This window comes from Cyprinodon tularosa, unplaced genomic scaffold (genome assembly GCF_016077235.1).
Source record: "Cyprinodon tularosa strain WSP-4 unplaced genomic scaffold, ASM1607723v1 ctg337, whole genome shotgun sequence".
Taxonomy (NCBI): Eukaryota; Metazoa; Chordata; class Actinopteri; order Cyprinodontiformes; family Cyprinodontidae; genus Cyprinodon; species Cyprinodon tularosa.
In genome coordinates this window covers 540,374-559,305 of record NW_024039049.1, presented here as the reverse complement: position 1 = coordinate 559,305, position 18,932 = coordinate 540,374, and positions in this window count along the sequence as shown.

Genomic DNA, 18,932 nt, shown 5'->3' with positions numbered 1-18,932 from the left:
TCATCCACGTTGCTTGAAGTCCAGTGTAAAGTTTCCACAGTCAGTGATGGTTTGGGGTGCCATGTCATCTGCTGGTGTTGGTCCATTGTGTTTTCTGAGGTCCAGGGTCAACGCAGCCACATACCAGGAAGTTTTAGAGCACTTCATGCTTCCTGCAGCTGACCAACTTTTTGGAGATGCAGATTTCATTTTCCAACAGGACTTGGCACCTGCACACAGTGCCAAAGCTACCAGTACCTGGTTGAAGGACCATGGTATCCCTGTTCTTAATTGGCCAGCAAACTCTCCTGACCTTAACCCCATAGAAAATCTATGGGGTATTGTGAAGAAGAAGATGCAATACACCAGACCCAACAATTCAGAAGAGCTAAAAGCCACTATTAGAGCAACCTGGGCTATCATAACACCTGAGCAGTGCCACAGACTGATCGACTCCATGCCACGCCGCATTGCTGCAGTAATACAGGCCAAAGGAGGCCCAACTAAATACTGAGTGCTGTACATGCTCATACTTTTCATGTTCATACTTTTCAGTTGGCCAACATTTCTATAAATCCTTTGTTTTTATTGGTCTTCAGTAATATTCTAATTTTCTGATATGATGAATTTGAGATTTTCATTTGTTGTCATTTGTAATCATCAAAATTAAACAAAATAAACATCTGAAATATATGAGTTTGTATGTAATGTATGAATATAATATACAAGTTTCACTTTTTAAATGGAATTACTGAAATCAATCTACTTTTTCATGATATTCTAATTTTATGACCAGCACCTGTATAGCCGATGGATCCTATAGTTTAGTCTGCAGACTAACATTAGTCTGGCTGTCTCAGACTGACTGGAAGACATTGACTGAGTTAGAAAATAGAAAGTAGAGGACATAGAAAGTAATTCGCTGTCCACCATGCTGTAACACACAGATTGTTTACATTACGACCAGTCTAACTAGGGAGTACCAATATGGCGGCCGGTGGCTTCCATTCAAGCCTGTATTACCAACGGGCGATCAGCAATCCAGTGAATTATGATCAGTGGTTTCAAGTTACTTAGAAACAGAAAAAGACAAAGGTACTAATGCTGCACTGCCCTCTGCTGCTGCTTTAGTGAACTGCATGATTTAAACTGATGATAGGGAAACTTTTTATTTACAATTAAAGAAGCTTAAAAACATGACTTTTTTTTTATTGTAAGCCTTGTCAGGTATGCTGATAATTATTATACACAAAACCAAGCAGTTTAATCATAATTTAAGGTGGAAAATTTCTAGCATCTCCACACATTTAGACCTTTGTTCCCAAATGGGAAAAAAAATGACATTAAAAAAAGATTTTCAACCTCTGAGAAACATTCCAGTCGCTTTCTCTGCAGCCCAGTTATGGTCTGTTTATAGAGGACATTAAAAAACATTTTTTTTTCTTTTAACGTTGGTAAAACAGATTTGTATTTCACATAGAGGGATTTATTTTGCATATCTAGCTCGACATCCCACACAGAATCCTCTGAAACGCTGTTTCTGTTTGCCAAACAATAAGACTAATAAAATGTCATTTCTGCCATAAACGACTTCTTAGTTAGATTAGATTTTATGTTTCTGGCTGGATGTTTCTGCTATAAAATGATCAGGCTCCTCTTCCTTAGTTATAATTTTACTTTGTCTTCATTCTAAAACAACTCTGTCTCAGAAGGGTTCTATCTTACTGATCTTGCTGAGTTTAATTTTGAAGCAGATGTTTTTTTTCCCTGCTTACCTCAGAACATCTGGCTAAAAATGACTATTTTCCTTCATGTGGATTTGATCATTCACATCCACAGCAAACTGGACAGCAAACTCATTTCTACGATGTCAAATTCCCCCAAAAGTGCTGAAATATGAGTGTTTGTAACCAGATGCTGCCACAGTTTGATACCTGCGATCCACAATCCAGCTGCTGCATCATAACATGAGGCAAACCTCACCATGCAGACCGTTGGCGTATCAAATCTGAGGCGTTCTGAGGTGGATGATGCTCTATAATTAGGCAGGAATGTTACTTGCAGCATTTCTGTCAATCTCTTCTGTAAACGTTGCCAAATAAAAACATTAACACAAAATTATGAAGAACATCTCGGTAATCAAACATAATTATTATCTCAGTGGTTACCCATCAGTGTTGATGGAGGTCCTTAAATGTGATGCATCTGCTGATGACTTTCCTACTATGGCCTTGATTTTCTCCATGGATTCTCCAAATATCCATTTCAAAGCCTTGATTAAGGAACAGGGGACTAAAAATGAGGGATTCTGGGTAGATAACATGTGAGCAGATAACAGACAAAATATGTAAGAAACCAAATCATGTGTTTGTAAGCTGCCTTTTTGCACCCAGGGTCCTAAAATTATTTACCTGTGTAAAAAAGCAGGCCAGAAATCTAAGAAATGCAAAACTGGATGTTTCTTCTCCACTAGAGGGAGACAAAGAGCCAATAGACCAAACTTTGGTTTGAATAACCTTTAGAAAAATAACTCAGTTACAAGGAACAGAAGAGGATGGATGGATGGATGGATGGATGGATGGATGGATGGATGGATGGATGGATGGATGGATGGATGGATGGATGTGTTGATGGATGGATGGATGGATGGATGGATGGATGGATGGATGTGTTGATGGATGGATGGATGGATGGATGGATGGATGTGTTGATGGATGGATGGATGGATGGATGGATGGATGGATGGATGGATGGATGTGTTGATGGATGGATGGATGTGTTGATGGATGGATGGATGGATGGATGGATGGATGGATGGATGGATGCATGCATGGATGGATGTGTTGATGGATGGATGGATGGATGGATGGATGGATGGATGGATGGATGTGTTGATGGATGGATGGATGGATGGATGGATGTGTTGATGGATGGATGGATGGATGGATGGATGGATGTGTTGATGGATGGATGGATGGATGGATGGATGGATGTGTTGATGGATGGATGGATGGATGGATGGATGGATGGATGGATGGATGCATGCATGGATGGAGGCTTTATATGTGAGAAGGAGGATTTTAAATTCTATTGATTTATGAGAATACACAGCTATATATATATATATATATATAGCTGTGTGTGTGTGTAGATTTGCAGGAGTCATCTGGGGGTCAGCTCCTTTGTCGTCGCTTCCTTTCTTCCTGTCATGTTTAAAAACTGAAAATTGTTGAGTTTGTCACCTGTTTCATCTCTTTGGGTCAGGCTGGCATTCCAGAGAAGATCGATTCTTTCTAATATGAAGAACCTCTAAAATGTCGTGTTTCCTCTGGGCAGTTCCACTTCCAGGGTTCCTGTTTGGAAGCGGCCTCTGTCAGGACGCCGCCCAGAAAGCCTCATTTCCTCCTATAGAACTCAGGGATGGGCTCTTAGACTTTTTCCCCAGGAAGCTGCTGTTGGCCGTTTCCTGAGCCTCTCCCACTCTGTGAATAAACAGCAGACTTGGCTTCCACAGACATTCATTCAGGTGGACACAGGATAACCCAAAAATGCATTCACACTCAGAACCCAACCTCCTCCCTTTCCTTTCTCTCCTTTTCCCAATTTGTCTGTCCACCCCCCCATCCTCTGACCTCATCCTCCACCTTTGTTATAGTAACAATCTATAAATAAAAACAGACAATACAGGGCGGACATATTGTATAGCAGCATATAGATGAGCTCTTTCCATAACTTCTTCCCAGATCCAAGAGAGAAAAACCTTCATTTTGATTAATAGCATTGAAATGAGGGGGGGGGGGGGGGGGGGGGGGGGGGGGTATATTTATAATTATTATACCACACTCTGACGTTCGATAGGCTCTACCTCTTGGATTAACCATGTCTGCCATTATGGTATCAACACTTTGTAAAGTAATAAAACTCCAGTTTTTCTCATTGTTTTACGTTAAAACCACAACTTGTAATGTGTTTTATTAGAGCTACAAAAAGTCCTTCATTACTGTCTAAAATATTTTGATTTCTTTTCAGTTTCATTTACTTTAATACCACAAAGAAAGAAAACCAAAAACAGGACAGCCAATTAAACCACCTGTAAAAATGTAGCTGAATAAACCTGTTTTAGTTCATCTCCATGGAAACGAAGGCCTGATGCTACGTTCAGATGCTAAAGCATCTTTGCTCCTCTAGCTGATGGGCGTTGGGCGGAGCTACCCTATCCTTTCTTTGCCTGGAACAATGGCGGATGAAATCTGCTTCTGCTGCTTCTGCTGCTTGCGGTGTGAACGTAGCATTAGGCGGTTTTCAATAACAGCAGAAATGTACGGGAGAAAATTGTAGAAGCTTTGAGGATTAAATTTAGCATGGTATTCACATAACACTCAAATAACAAAATAAGAAAGCAATACCTCCTCTAAAGGCTTTAATACACTCATGCAATGATTTTACAGTTTAGTATAGATTTTATGTTTGATGACCAAAGTTTATCTTAAAGAATTTGGAATGCGGTAAAATTAGCTTTTACACTTATTTAGGGCAACCTGAATATGACCATGAAATATACTTGGATAAAATCATATTCTAATTCTAATTCGTTCCTTTGAGAAATCAATAATCATGTGAGTATTTATTATTATAATTATATGATTTTTCTTTAGAGAATAACTGAAATGAAAAGTTTATAAAAGCAAAAAAAAAAGTATAGAAGCATAATCTATAGTTCTGCTGCTATAGGCTTAGACTGCTGGAGGACATAGGGACCCCTTTTTCATCATTCTATCTCTATTCTCCCACTCTGCAGAATCTGTTAGTTCAATCTCTAACGTTCTGCTCTCTCTGCTTTTTCTCATAGTAGCTTCATCTGGTCTGTTCCTGTTTGGCTGTGACTCCATCCTGGAGAGAAATATCAGCTGTGCTGCTGCCATCAACACCTTTGTTTCTAGATGTTGGAGCTTGGCCTGTTTTCCAGTGTAGTCCTGTTTCTCTGACTGTGACTAACTGGATGTGCTCTCTTCATCCTCTGACATGGGAGCTGGCTCGGAGCTCGTCTGCCTGGCTGTGTGTTTCCTGGACGGGGCCGCCTGTGGAGCTGGTTGACAGTTGCCTTTTGTATCTATGCTTCTTTTTCTATGTCTGCTTCTGTCTCCTTGAACCCCAGTGGGTCTCAGCAGATGGCCGCTCACACTGAGCCTGGTTCTGCTGGAGGTTTCTTCCTGTTTAAAGGGAGTTTTTCCTCTCCACTGTCGCTACAAGCATGTTTAGTGTGAGGGATGCTAGTGATTAGTTAGCATAACGAGCGCCTTGAGATGAAGTGTGTTGTGAATTTGTTCTATAGAAATTAACAGAAAATTGAACTGAAGTGTGTGATTCTAACATTTTAAACATTAAATCAGAATTAATCAGTGGTTAAGCAGCTATTTTTACAATTACTTTTTTTTTTTTTTACACTTATTTGAGTAATTTCTTAGATGACTACTAAAACAATGTTAGAATGGCGCCACTATGGAGTTAAATATTTAGGTGGTCTACCCACCGCTGCCCCCCCATTCTCGCTTCCCATTGAATGACTCTCAGCTGATCCCAGTACGTCCCTTAAAAATCTCTTTCCATGGAAATGTGTAACTAAAGAAAATTTAAAGGGATCAGAAGGTCATTCTTTACAATTAGTTTCTGATCTTCTTAGTTTAAATAATCTGGCAATCCATCCAAACATGGCGGCGCGCAGTAGTGCAGCGGCTTCTCACGCCCTCAGCGTAAATCCAATTGAATATAACTTCACGCACCTCAAGCGTGTGAGTTATAGCAGAACTGAACTTTTTCTTACAGATGTGTAGTGGAGAGCGTGCTGTGCTCCAGCATCAGCGTGTGGTACGGCAGCTGCTCTGCTGCAGACAGGAAAGCTCTGCAGAGAGTAGTGAAGGCTGCACAGAGGACTGTTGGAGTCAACCTCCCCACCACCACAGACATCTACACCTCCAGATGCAGGAAAAGGGCCTCCTGCATCATGAAGGACCCCACTCACCCAGCACACTCACTTTTTGTCCCGCTACCCTCGGGCAGGAGGCTGCGGAGCACCAAATGCAGGACAACCAGACTGAGAAACAGCTTCATACCAGAAGCTATGAGACTCTCAAACTGTCCCCAACAATAACTTGGTCACTTCAACCCCTAACCCCCCCAATGACACTGTATTTGCAGTTTACACTCGGACACTTTAAAATGTTGCACTGCTAAATTTATCTTCCCACGCTGCTACATTACTCATACTTCATCCTTCCTGTACATTCCTATTAATATACATTTTATTTTCTACTTCTTGTTTTTATATACCTGTAAATATTTTTTCTATTTATATAATTTGATCTTGTAGCTAGTTTTTATATTTTATTTTTTATATTCGGATGTAACTGGGGCCGTGACTCTCAATTTCGTTCTACCTCATGTAACACGTGATGTGAATGACAATAAAGTCTCTTGAATCTTGAATCTTGAGAGCAAATAATCATTAAACTGTATTGCATTTATCCTAACTGCCCCAGAAATCTCTGGTTCCTTCAATGAAACTGTAGCCGTAGGCTGCTAACTTTTCTCATTCTATGATAGTTAAACTTTATTTGACTAAACTTTCTTATATGTCGGAATGAAATCTTCCGGATAGTTTAGGTCGGAGGTTTTCAACAGGGGGTCCGTGACCCCTAACTGAATTAAATCCATATTCACATGAATTGAACAGACTGTAGTAAACAGATAAATGGAGGCAGATGTCTTTCAGTCATCAATGCTCACATTCAGAGACACACAGGAGCTCTTTCAAGATGGGCACCGTTTCATTCACAACACCTGTCCCATCAACCAGGAATCAGAAATACTTTAATAATCCCAGGGAGGGATTACTTTAGTTACATTACTCCATCTAATAGAGTGACTAAAGAACCAGTTTGGGGTCCATAGCCTGGAAAATGTTGCAGACCCCTGGTAGAGGTCACTTTACATCAGAGATGGGAAGTAACGAAGTACAAATACTTTGTTACTGTACTCAAATAGATTTTTCTGGTATTTTTACTTTACTTTACTACTTATTTTTATGGCGACTTTTTAATTCTATTCCTTACATTTTTACACAAATATCTGTACTTTCTACTCCTTACATTTTAAAAAATTGGCTCGTTACTTTAGTTTTGAATCATTTCAATGGAGTTACCGTTATTATTTTTCACGTCATCAATACCAAATTCAATCTAATTGGATGGGAATCTACGTTGCATTTGACGCACCACTACAAGATGAATCGACAGATTCGGCGGTATTCATTGGCGGCAAATCATTGCAGCTTGGTGGCGGTGGCGTTAGCATAGTAGCAAGGACGACGAGATGATTGAAAATGAACACAACGGAGATCTAGTCCTATTGGCAGACATCCATTTAAAATGTAGGCAATGGCATGAAAAAAGTGGTTTCTACTTTTACTTTTATACTTTAAGTAAATTTACAAGCCTGTACTTTGTTACTTTTACTTGAGTAAAGAAGTTTAATCAGTACTTCCACTTTTACCAGAGTATTTTTTAACACAAGTATCTGTACTTTTACTCAAGTAGGGAAAGTGAGTACTTTTGCCATCTCTGCTTTACATGGATTTAAACTGAGTTATCTCTGTTTGTGTTTTTCGTTGCAGTGATGATGAAATGGAAATCTTCCTGAGAGATTTCTTTCCTTTAAAAGCAGAGATCTAATCATGGAGCTTTACGGAGGACACTTTAGATCTGCAGAGCATCAACCTGACGGTCTGTGGTGTCAGTCAGGGATGGATCCTTAGAGCAGCACCTCCTGATAAACTCCATCGCCTCAGAAAGATATCTGTCAATTTACTCTGACCCCTGCTGTCACTCTTTCCTCCGCGCCTCCTGGGGATGATACCTTCCTCTCATTCCTTACGTCTGGAGAACGACCCTCTCCACACACACCAGCACCATCCTTCATCCTCCCACTTCTCCTACGTCACCTCCTTCCTTTCATAGTTTCAGAGTGTTTTGTGCACAGGAGAAAGGAGCAGTTTTCACTGCTGATGCAATAGAAAAAATAAAACACCAAACTGCTCTAACCGCCCCTATGAGGTCTGCATACTTTATACAGCCTGCAGCTCTGACTGGTACCAGGCTGCTGATAACAAGACGTGTTCTGTGTCCTATCATTACTCTCATGTCACGGCGTCTCCCACACATGATGCAGAGCAGAGAGGCAAACACACGGGAATGCCTCTCGACGATGAAAGATTTGCAGTTGACACGTCAAGCATCAGGCTATCGAATCTCTCCAGCTTAAGGAAAGCAGTTCTTTACAGGCTGCAGAAACACTAAAATAACACAAAACTGTTCACAACCAATGTTTGTTTTTACATTTTGGGGCACATCTCATATTTATGAAAGTTTTGCATGACTGTCGAAGCACAATGATGCCTGGGCTTTAAGATTGAAATGTAAAAAACTAAAATACTGTTTGGATTATCGAATTATCCTGCACATAGTTTCTATTTAGATGTGCTTCAATAATATCGATTGTAGTTAATCCTCATTTTCAACAATCTTTATTTCTTTATCTTCACTTGATGTGGCGTTTCAGTTTCTGCAGAAATGTTGCTCTTTTGGTCATCTAGGGAGATTAGCTCTAATTCACCTGCAGAGTTTTAAAGTCGTAGGGAGATCATATTAAATGTCAAATCATTCTGGCTTAAACATGTATATAAATGTTGTCTTTATCAGACCATATTGCCCCCAAATTTAGAATATTTCTATTTTAAAAAAATATCTTAAAATCTGTGTTTATTTTATTTTTATGCAGATATACTTCAGTCTGGACATCTAAATTCAGCCAATCATATATCAAGGGTCATCTGTCAATCAAATTTTTTTCATCGTAGCGTCATGATTCGTTTGTCGTAGCTAATGTACGCAACGGTTGAAATAAGAAGAGCAGTGGTGACCGTTACAGGTATATAGTTGGAGAGCGACGTGTGGGCAGTTTCTCAATTCACAAATACGCAACTACTGACTCGTGTTCTCGCCAAGTCTGTTCTTGAGAAGAACCCAGGAAAGTCTGGACTCAGGGAGAACCGGAGCACGGAGAATAAATCTGGGTCAATTGGAACAGAAGCGTATTGATGACATCACCACATTCAAAGCTAGTCTGGAGCTGCATTTCACTTCCTGTTATTAATAGTCTCTAGATGATAATAAATTATGACTTTTTTCATTTAGCGGGGGAATAATAATGAACACAGTCAGATAAACATTTTGCCAAATCAAAAAAAATATATCATTGCTAACGGCAATGCTGCAGACAGGCTAACGTTAACCCTGGCTGCTGCAGACGAGCTAACGTTAACCCTGGCCGCTGCAGACGGGCTAACGTTAACCCTGGCTGCTGCAGACGGGCTAACGTTAGCCCTGGCCGCTGCAGACGGGCTAACGTTAGCCCTGGCCGCTGCAGACGGGCTAACATTAACCCTGGCCGCTGCAGATGGGCCTAACCTTAGCCCTGGCCGCTGCAGACGGCCTAACGTTAGCCCTGGTCGCTGCAGACGGCCTAACGTTAGCCCTGGTCGCTGCAGACGGGCTAATGTTAGCCCTGGTCGCTGCAGACGAGCTAACGTTAGCCCTGGCCGCTGCAGACGGCCTAACGTTAGCCCTGGTCGCTGCAGACGGCCTAACGTTAGCCCTGGTCGCTGCAGACGGGCTATTCTTAACCCTGGCCGCTGCAGACGGGCTAACGTTAGCCCTGGCTACTGCAGACGGGCTAACATTAACCCTGGCAGCTGTACCCTCAGAGCACCGCTGGTCGCCGTGGTCTTCTCAACTTCGGATTTTTTTTTATTTTTTTATTACGCATTAAATCGGTAAATGTTCCATATAGTGACGCCCCAAAGTATAATGTTCTCGCCTCAAAATATCTTAAAATGTACTTTTATTGAACAACAGCAACAGAAAAGAGAACTTTTAACTTAATACTCTGAGCTCTGTGAGCGCTCCAATGAAAGGAGACTCATCCACGACCTCCGACACTAAACTCTCCTCCTCTTGCATGTTTCCTCTGTCCATAGCGTTCCTTGACAGCGTCGTTTCTAAGTCACCAATTTAGTGCTACTTGGTCCCAATGGAATTTCCCATTGGCACAATGTATGCCCGAATTTACAGGAAGAAAAAGGCTGAGTGACCAAAAAGTTAATGGGAGCTTAAATAATTGCAGCTCCTCTCCTAATGAAGAGTAATAGCAGAAAGATGTAAAGCGTTCATTGTGTCCCAGAGCTTAACTACAGAGATAGCTGCAGAGGACCTAAGCCACTCTAACTACAAGCTTTATCAAAGATTTTAATCCTGGTCTTTAGAGCAGACAGAGTGAATGTGTCTCTGACAAACACTCCACAGGAGAGAAGCCTGATAACTTTAAGATCTGCCTCCCAATCTACTTTTAGAAACTCTAATAAACCTGCAGGCAGGGAGTGAAGGACTCCCTTAGGAACACAAGGAACAATCAGGACTACGTAAATTATAACTGGTCTAATACCTAAGGAGGGTTTTGTCTGTTCTGGAATTATAATTTAAGCAGTAAAGAGACGTCAAAGGTGGAGAAACGTAACTTGACTTTTTGAGCCCCTGCTGTAGAATCAGTGATCTGTAACATGTGAGTTTACATCATTAGACCTTCTGATGGTAAAGAAAGAGAGTAAATTACTTGAAATAAATGAAATAGAAAAGCCTTTTGTAAATGATTCTGGGACAGCATAACTACTACTGCTAATATTATTATGCTGCACCTTAAATGCACCAAGGAGCGTTATCACAGATCCTTCCTCCCAGCAGCTGGAAGACTCTAGAACCACCACTGTTCCCATTAACCTCAACCAGTTCTTCCATTCTGATTCTGCTCAGTTTCTACCTTAGTCAGTTAAATAACATGCTGCTGTCATTCTGCACATCTCTGATGTTGCTGCTATTTTCAAATATCCATTACTGGAAAAATGTCCATAGCTGCATATTGGTTATTTATTCTTCAGGAACACAGCATTTATATTGTAAAGACTATACAGTACAGGGTTTTATTTTAATTTATTTTTTGACTCTGCCACTTATTTTTTTATTTTCTATTTTTTGTACTCTATTCTATTCTATTCAAGTCTATTCTATTCTATTCAAGTCTATTCTATTGTATTTTATTCTATTCTATTCGAGTCTATTCTATTCTATTCAAGTCTATTCTATTCTATTCAAGTCTATTTGAGTCTATTCTTTTCTATTTGAGTCTATTCTATTCTATTTGAGTCTATTCTATTCGAGTTTATTCTATTCTATTCGAGTCTATTCTATTCTATTCGAGTCTATTTGAGTCTATTCTATTCAAGTCTATTTGAGTCTATTCTTTTCTATTTGAGTCTATTCTATTCTATTTGAGTCTATTCTATTCTATTTGAGTCTATTCTATTCGAGTTTATTCTATTCTATTCGAGTCTATTCTATTCGAGTCTATTTGAGTGTATTCTTTTCTATTTGAGTCTATTCTATTCTATTTGAGTCTATTCTATTCGAGTTTATTATATTCTATTCGAGTCTATTCTATTCTATTCGAGTCTATTTGAGTCTATTCTATTTTATTCGAGTCTATTTGAGTCTATTCTATTCGAGTCTATTCTATTTTATTCGAGTCTATTTGAGTCTATTCTATTCGAGTCTATTCTATTCTATTATATTCGAGTCTATTCTATTCTATTCGAGTCTATTTGAGTGTATTCTATTCTATTTGAGTCTATTCTATTCTATTCTATTTGAGTCTATTCGAGTCTATTCTATTCTATTTCAGTCTATTCTATTCTATTGTATTCTATTCTATTCTATAAAACAGGTGTTTACTCCTGAAAAATGTGCTGAAAGTCTTGGAAATGTGTGAAATGTTTAGAGAAAAGCTTGTTTTAACAGTACGTCTAACGAGAAGAGCAGGAATCTTGTTTATAGTCCAGCAGTCGTTCTGCATAAGTTACAGGTTCAGGTCTTTGAGCCTCAAGCAGTTGATTTGGTTGTATAAAAAATGTAAGATATCCTCACAGAGCAGTTTGTTTTAAACCCTTCTTCATTTTCATAAACATAGAGGAGCTTATATATCCGTTAGAAAACGTCCTTCTGCCTTTTTCATTCATATCACATCCCAAAAAATACCAACTTATTTAACCCTTAATAGAGCAAGTTACTGTTTTTGATCATTCGTAATTCCCTTACAAATGTGAGGTCTAGAAGCACAAAATCTATATCCAGCGATTCAGCTAAGCTAATGCTACGTGGCTGTACATGTCACTTTAGGATTTGACAAATAAGATGAGCCCTTGGATGATATATATGCTATTATATATTAGTTGGGAAAAAAAGTTCAGAAAAAGGGTAAGTGAAAAAGTTAAAAACGATTTGAAAAGTGAATTAAAAACTTAATAAGAGAAAAAGTATAAGATGTAAGTACCTGTATCAGCTTTACTGCTCTAAGGTTATAGTCTAACTAAATAAACCTGTGATTGTTTCACTGAGTGTTTTTCATGACTTTCTTATCAAAGCACCTTTTTAACATTTTAGGGCAAGTGGCCCTTTAATTAAATTCATTTAAATTCAATTAAGTTTATTTCTATAGCTGCAATTCACATTATATCATCTCAGGTCACTTTACAGAAATAATTCAACCAGATCAGCCAATCAGATTGATTCAAAGTTTGATTGAATCGACTCATTGACTCTTCAGCAATCCCTCACCCTAAAGGCTGATTTATATTCAGAAAACATGTCTGCGTGTGTTGCAGTTAACGCAGACATGCCCCTCGCCTTAGGAGGCCTCTGATTGGTCAATTCTACATCCACTCTACTCTATGCGTATTTCCTGTTTGGTTCCTTACCGGTTTGTTCTGTTTGTCTGACCGCCATTGTGGAAAACGACTGGTGAAGATGGAGCAGCTAGAAGAGTGAGGTGCGCCAGAACGCTGGGATCCTTTTCCCACCTGGATCCCCGCTCTTTTTGGCCCTCATGTCCCTCCGTTGTCGCACAGACTTGCCCCCTCTTCCTCACCGCCTCGGCCGTATCTAGACCCACAGCTAGTTCCTGATTGGCTCTCTGGCATTGTTCAATATTGGGCATGAATCAAAAATACCTGTAACAAGCTCACTGAGACACACTGCTGTTAGGATAACCAGCCCTTAAGCATGCTTGTAGCGACAGTGGAGAGGAAAAACTCCCCTTTAACAGGAAGTAACCTCCAGCAGAACCAGATGCAGCCATCGGTCGAGGCCAACCGGGGTTCAAAATATACATAATATACAAACTTAATAAGGTATTTTCCTCCAGTAACACTCTTTGCTTAAAATTATGATTTTCAAAGTGTTTCACTGAGTGTCCTATAAAGGCTAACTGTGTTTGGACACTAAGGAGGAGATTTTAGCATCTACAGAATTACCTCATTACTCTCAGTGAGAGTGTGGGAAATGTTTGCACAAAACCATGAGAAGGATTATCTCCTTATCTCCCTAGAAGATGTTTTCCAAATGTCTCTGTGGTTGGTCGAAAGAGTTGAAGAATTGAAGTGGGAGGTTTAAGGCTGATGGAGAGGAGGGGATGAGGAGATGGGTTCCTATGTGAGGCGCAAAGGAGTCTTTGTGATAAGGGGAGTAAAGAAAGTGTTTAAAGGAGAGCCAGAAGGAGACGGGGTGTTAAGGAGGGGTACAGGGAGGAATGTTCTCCTGCATTGCTGGCATTCCTGCCCCATTGTGACATGCTAATTAAGCCTGGGCTGTAACGGATGTTGAGGCATTGTGGAGCTATGAGGAGGAGCAGAAAGCGCCGGAGCTCACAGATGAGAAATATCAAACGGCCAACATGCGAGGAAACGACTCCGTTCATATTAAATCCCTGCTGCTGACAGGATGGAGATCTGTGCATGGAAAACAATATTTAATACAGGAGGACATAGTATTGCACTTATTTAAAATAGCTATCAGATTTATAAACATGTTTGTTAATAGACTTTTAAGGTAATTAAAAGGAGAATTTTTTAATTATAATCCATTACTTTAAACATAATTTAACATTGAAACAAAATGAGTTTTATGTTATACATTGAATTTTTAAATAAAAAAAAATTAAAAATTAAATTTTTCCATTTTAAAATCTAAAGTGTTTTTGAAGTAGATAACAAAAATAATTCAATGGGATATATAGATAATTTCCTGATTCCCATATTTTCTCAAACCCCTGAACTGATCGTTTGTTATTTTCTTTCTTTTTTCTGTCTTAATGTTGGCAGTGGGCTTTAGGCTGCCCTGCAAGGCTTTAAACCTGGGTTTAACCGGAGACTAAGCCATTCTCAAGCACATATCAAGGAGCTCATTTTGAGCCTGGATCCAGATTTATTGTTGATTCTGTTCATGGTGGAGAATCCTGCTTCACAGCAGCAGGTTGAGCCAAACATCCTCTAAATGTGCAAGGTCATCTTTGAGCACGCCATTTCACTTTTCTTTCACCAGTTCACCGCAGTTCTTCCAGCAGTCCACACTTTCTCTGCTCTCTTTTTCTCATGGTCTTCTCCTTCTTTCCCATCGCCCGGCTTGCCACAGGTTTGCCTGCTGTGTCTAAAAGTAGCAGCAGCAGCAACCCAGACACTGCATGAAAAGTGAGATTTTCGTCCCCGTAAACCCCCGTAAACTCCCGCAGATCTCCCTGATTTTCGTCAGTTTCCGACAATTTGCAACCCGTGCTTGTCCGCGTTTGTCGTGCCACAAATTGTCGGAAACGGACTCTGACGTATGTGGAGAGCGATCAGCTGTACTAATGGCCCTAATTAGCATATGAATGCAGCAAACCCGCGCGGCTGGCCAGGTCTGGCTTGAATAACCTTCTCAGTATTGGCTGAAACCACTATTCTCAAACAAGTGAAATCGCTCGTGATTGGCAGCAAAACCACACGTGGCCACGCCAGGCTTTAATTTTCTTACTGAGTATTGGACGGAACCACTTCTTTTTAAACAAGTAAAGTCGCTCGTGATTGGTTGGCATATATATATATATTTACATATAAATTTACATATATATATATATTTATTCATATATTTATTCATTCATATGCTGTGTATTTATGTTATCCTACACTACTACACAATTATTATGCTACCATCAAGGACATGAATGAATTCATACAGGAAATGAACATTTGCCAGGAAGCTGTTTATGCAAAGAAAGAGCTTTATTGAAACACACAACTATATGCAACGCGTATCCAAACACATGTGTTTCTAAAAATTACAAGTCCGTGAACGGTCCGTTTGCTTCCTCGGGGTTGGAGGTAACTGGCAGCATTCCCTCCGAGGCAGGTCCGATGTGCAGACGCCTACTGTGCGCGGCCCTGTACTTCAGCATCGCTTCTAACCGGGACTGCAGCTTAACACAGAGTTCAGTGAGATCCGGCCTACGAAATGGCGGCGACCGTACAATCCATCCAGAGACACCGCCAACGATGCCATCTTCTTCGTCGGACATGAGGCCGACGGTGGCGGACTTCCAGAGTTCCACTTCCTCATCTGCCAGCACACTCTGCCTCGCTTTCAGCAGCTGAAAAAAAAAACAATGAATCAGCGCACTGCGTATGGACACAACACATCTATCAATGCACCTGAAAAATAGTCACCAAATAAAGTCTTACCCTCTTTCTTCTGGCCCGACTCCGAGCAGATTGCCTCCGCACGCAGCGTGTTGGCTGGCTGCGTATATCTGAGGCTCCTGCGTACCGTCTGAAAATACGTCTTACAGGCAGCTGGAAAACAATTAAATGAGAGTGGTATGAATAAAAAATCAAACGCAAGTCACAGTAACAAGGAAGGAGAAAACATTAAAACAAGTCACTTACACACAATGTCGTCTTTATCAACATCGTGCAAATCTGGACTTGCTGATTATGGCTCCGAGCAAATAGGAGGTCTGTGAAAACAAAATGTAAAGCTATGATCGGTATCCATTTCCTTTTACCGCAGAATGAAAACTTCAGTAAAGTTAGAAAGATATTCACAGATTCGGACTTCCGGGATCAATAACTCTCACACGAAACGTTGTTGAAACACAAATGACGCATCTTTCATGTCCTGATAGCACAGACTCTGAACTACAACAATTAAAAACCGTTATTTTCAGCAAAAACGAGCCGTTCTCTGAGCTGGATGTATTACATTGATCTCTATGCACAGGCAGCGGCCAGGCGAGTGCTTAGGGACCATCTGCAAATGGTAAAACAACAGCAAAATGTTGCAAATAAAAATCAATAACTCCACTGCCATAAAGTGCAGAGACTCCAAAAGCACCACACAGACCAAGGGGCTCTTGGTGATCACACTACAGCAGCTGTTTTTGAAAAAAAAAATACACTTTTTTAATTTTTTTGAATTTGTTATTGTTATTAACCATTAATATCATCCTATTTTGATCAATAGCTCAGTGATTATACAGTGAAGACTCTCCATAATCACCACACACACCCAGAGACTCCAGATGATCAAACTACAGCAGCTGTTTCTGAAAAAGACTCCTTTACTTATTTTATAGAATTTTCCTGTTATTAACCATTAATATCATCCTATTTTGATCAATAGCTCAGTGATTATACAGTGAAGACTCTCCATAATCACCACACACACCCAGAGACTCCAGATGATCAAACTACAGCAGCTGTTTCTGAAAAAGACTCCTTTACTTATTTTTCAAGAATTTTCCTTTGTTATTACAGGCATATAACAGCCAATAATTACTCTCTGGACCATTGTAGTGCCACCAAACTTGTAGCACACAGAGATAACCTCATTTGGATCATACTACGGCTCTTACTTTCGGGATATATGCTAAACTCTATTTTTAGAGAATTTTTCTTTGTTGTTATAAGCATATATTTATCAATAATGGCACTATTTTAAACTGCAGCCATACCAAAATTACTGTACACAGCATCCACACCCTACTGGGGATACAACTCTTAAGATATAAATTATTTATCTTTTCATATTTTTTGGGAATTATTATTTCGAAAAAGTAATCAATAACTATACTACTGTAGCCTCACCAAAGCACTGTAAACCTAATTTGTACCTTATAGGTGATGTTTATTTTTGTTAATTCATATAGCATATTTATAACATATGGACTTGACCAACCGGATGCAAAAAAAAATGGTGTGGCACATCTCACCTCAATTTGACCTCTTACCGTTCAATCGCAATACTTGCAACAGCAGATTTCAGTCTTCACTGCAGAACCTATGGAGAATGACCTCTTTTTGCCTGTGGAGTACTTTGCCAGTTTACCGCCACAGTATTTCCTTTGTTATATGTAAGTAATCTTTTATCTTTATTTCACTATGCATATAGATGTTGCAAAATGGTTAAATTAAGTGTTTGTTAACTTCGCGTAATGCAGACATTCCAAGTCTACTACCTGATTCCTGTAATTTTTCACGGATTCCTGCGAGCCTTATTTTAAACTATGCAAGGTGTTTTTTTTGTTTGTTTTTTTATTTTTTATGAGTGAGAGCGTGCAGGCAATACAGTAATTTGTGCACCATGTGCAGATTAGAGCTACTGCGACTGCGAAAACAACAAGAGAGTGCGGGGTTTTAGGGAGGAGGTTGCTTGTGAAACAATTTTTTTCTTAAAATAAGTGCATTTGTTCTTGAATTGAGGAAGTAAAAGAGACATTCTGCCAATGGAACAAGACAATTTACACTTAAAATAAGATCACACAACTGCATTGTCTTATTTAAAGTGCATATTATCTAACTATCTTATTTTAAGAGTTAAATTACTCACTCCATTGGCAAACTATATCATTTACCTACTCAAATTAAGAGTTAATACACTTAATTTAGGAAATTTTTACTTATTTCTAGATTTTTTTTTGCAGTATATATCTGTCCAGAGCAATGCTCTGTTTATATGTTTAACAAGTTTTTCAGTTTACTGTCTGATAGTCATGTAGTTACCACTCAAAGCAGTGCATCCTTTTAAAATAGGTTGAATCCTCAAGTAAAATAACGTAGAGACTGATTTCACAGCAGAATATACTAAAGTTTATCCATGTCATCTGAAGGTGAAGAATTATGAATGGTGTATGTATGGGGCACGATGCAGGTCGGTTGTCTAGGGGGGTGGTGGGGGTGGGTTTGAAATTCGTTTTTGGAACTTGGGATGTCTGATAATGCATAAAGATTAAATTCAGTGTAAATTAAGTGTAAGTGTCAACTCATTGCGTTTTTTTTTACCTCGATTTTTAGATACACATAAAAACATCCAATGAATTATCACAATTTTTATCACACATTTTTAGATGATGGCTTTAGCTTTTCCCTTTTCACCTTTCCCTAGGCTTTGGACTATTTGAAGACAATGGGAAGAGTTAAAAAAGGAAACAGAGGAAAGAGAAAAGACCTATGGGCATTGGCAGGGGGAAAAGAAGCTATAATCAGAGCAATGACAACTGTTAACATAACAAACAGAGATACAGCCTATTCTTCGCAGATATGGTCTGAACTATCTGTACACCTATTTTGTGAAGATAGGAAGAAAAATCGTCATTGGTTGTGGGTTATATGGACCCAGAATCGGAATGGAGTTAGGGATCTGATTATGAATCAGGAACTAAAGGAGGATGAAACACATAATACAGTGGCACTTGAAGAAAGTGGAACAGAGGATCTGCCTTTAAATTTGACTCAAAATATTACAGTAGTGTCAGATGAGGAAACAGAAAAGAATGAAGTGCATGAAGAAGAAAAGAAAATGACATTGGAGAGTGCAGTTGAAGATGATGAAGATGTTGCTCAGGAAGAGACCGAAGAGAATGAAGTAGGAGGAGAGCAAGACAAAAAAATAACATTAAAAAAAAGAACTAAACTGAAACACGTCAAG